This window comes from Vigna radiata, chromosome 7 (genome assembly GCF_000741045.1).
Source record: "Vigna radiata var. radiata cultivar VC1973A chromosome 7, Vradiata_ver6, whole genome shotgun sequence".
Classification (NCBI taxonomy): domain Eukaryota; kingdom Viridiplantae; phylum Streptophyta; class Magnoliopsida; order Fabales; family Fabaceae; genus Vigna; species Vigna radiata.
The window spans coordinates 48,049,431-48,052,268 of record NC_028357.1 but is presented as its reverse complement, the minus strand read 5'-3'; positions in this window follow the sequence as shown (position 1 = coordinate 48,052,268).

The following is a 2,838-nucleotide window of genomic DNA, read 5'->3' as shown; positions in this document are numbered from 1 at the left end:
CATATATAGCTGCACCCAACTTAATCATTAACTAAATAATCTCTGCTGTTCATGTTGCCTCTTTCTTCTTTTCATATGTTTCCCTAGTCAAAACTGTCCTACTATCAATAAAACAGGAGTATGGCTGTACCACTATTATCTAAGATCACAATGTTAGCTATTCAATAAAATAAATACATATTAGCCTTGCATAACAATTTACTGATTTTTTTTTATTAGGAAGAAAATACTGTTATAGCTTATGCATAAGTCATCACTTAATGAAAGTAAGTCCAATTAATGAAAGGAAGCCTTATCAACTACTACCTTTTTAATCCATCCAAACTCATAATTTCTCATTGAAATTGAAACTAACTTGTTAAGGGTGACATGATTTTTGTAAAGTTAATCTAAACCTGAAATCATTTTTTAATATTGTATAAAAAAATCACCTTAACAAAATATTGTTAATTCTATCTTTTTATCAGCGTCTACTTTTCAAATTTAGTTTTCATATTTTTATTTTAATTTAAACAATATATTTAATTGTAAAATATTCTTGAGTCATTATATTATTTAATGAACATAATCAAATGATCTTTTGACCGCATATTTTCAAACTTCAATTTGTTGTCAACCAGCTTCCCTTTTTTCCTTGGATTTGTGTTTGATCTTCTCTCTACTTTTTTTTAATATAAAGGATCATGCATTTTGGAATATAATACCATGTATTCTGGTTCAATTGTCATTTGACGAGGCAGGAAGAACTGTAACCAGTTTTTATGCAGGCACGTAAATAATGATGATGATACAAAGGATGAGATTCCTCGAACTCCAATCAATCACCGTGATCTTTTATCTCTTCAACTGATACAAATCCTTAATGTATGAGAATGATCTTATGGGAAAGCATCAAAATCAAAACTAATACCATCCTTTTCAAAGCGAACAAATAGGTTTTAGTGAAATTTAGCATCAACACTCTCCCTAGGGTAAAGAATGGGAAGTAGCGAGTTGCAGCCTACAATCCGAACTATGGACAGGTTTTTGGAGTTAGTTCGCGGAATCGCGATCCTTTGTCCCGTTCATTGGTCATTCATGAATCACCGTTCAATGGTCATTCATGAATCAGACTCAAACTGGGATATAAATTCATGTATAAACGGAGGATAGGGTATATGATGTATAGTATGAATCTAACTAAATCATTACCCTTTTACACTATTTTTTTTTAAGTCTAATTATTTTTATTTAGCTTAATGCAATAGAAAACCGAATAAGAAGAAGGCATTTGTATCTTCTTGTCTCTATGACGAACCAACATATCCCCATCTGCTTCACAGGTAAATATAATACTTCCCGTACCATGCACACACACTGAAATTTGAAGACATTTAATTATGACGGTTGGATAACAAGATTGTTACGATGTCGTTTTTTTTTTAACTTGGGCATCAGATTTGATAATTTGATCTGTGACTGCATTGAATGATCTTTAATGTGAGTAGATTGTCTAATAATTTGAATTTATATTATTTATCAGAAAAACATTTTTGCTGTTGGCATGGAAGCACATTTAAATAAGAAATCAGTCATGCTGTAGAGCAAGTAATAGTCTTCCCGTATTGAATTTAATTTATTTTTCGTTCGTGTGTATTTATGTTTGTATATTTATATTATATTATATTATTATACTTATATTTTATTTTTATAATATAAATTTGTGAACAAGGTTAGGTTTGTATAAATATATGATAAGCCATTTCATTCTATCTGTTTATCCTGTCAAGTCTGCTTGATTCTTCAGATAATGTGATGACTATTTACATCAAGTCTATGGTTGAAGATGATGACAAGGAAGTGGTTGCTCAAGCATGCACTAGTGTGACTGATATCATCAGAGATTATGGTTTTGCAACTCTTGAGCCTTGTAAGCTTACAATTATTTGACCAATTTGTTAAAGTCATTTTGCTGGTGAACTTATGCTGATGTTGAGATTTCTATGTTAAATTATATTAATAATTATTATTGGTTTATGTAATTTAAAGTATAACTTTGAATTAAAAATTTTAACGTAATAATTATTAGAATATAAGATATTAAAATTATAAAGATTATTTTAGAATTATTAAAATTAATTTCTCTCTTCTCATTTCAAAAAAGACATTTTAATATTTTATTAAAATATCATAAAAAAAGAAAAAAGTTTTAACTGCTCTAAAAATGATTATAATTTATCTTAATGAGGCAAATGATTAATCAATGAAAAATTTATGTAATTTTTGAGAGTTAAATGAGGATGTTTGTTCATTTTACTCTAAAAGTTGTCTTTATTATAATCCCATTATGATATGTAATACAATATTTTCTTTTTCTTTTCCGAACGACTTTTAACAATCGTTCAATATCAATTATCATTTTGAAATTTTTAACGATAATTATTTTGATTGTTGTCGTTTTTTTCGTAGATTTTTAATAATGCATGTATGTTAAATGGTTGATGAAAAACCCATTATATATATATATAATATATATATAAACTTATGAGGTTAATATAATAAATTATAGATATTTTAGTAACAGAGACACGAATGTAGATCGGAATTGGTATTAAAATTAGAAAGAGCATATATGTACACGAATACATAACTAACGTGTTCTGATTCCACCCTAACAAACCAGATAATAAGAAATAATATCATTTTAAGCATATTACTAAATAAAATATGACTGAGTATTCTTCTCACTTCTAGGGGTTGCATTCCTATGTTAGCTTCATGGAATAACAGGTAAAGTTTGGAATGACTCATGCCCACTAAATAGTTGTTGAAGTGAATATATTCTGATCACTAAAATGT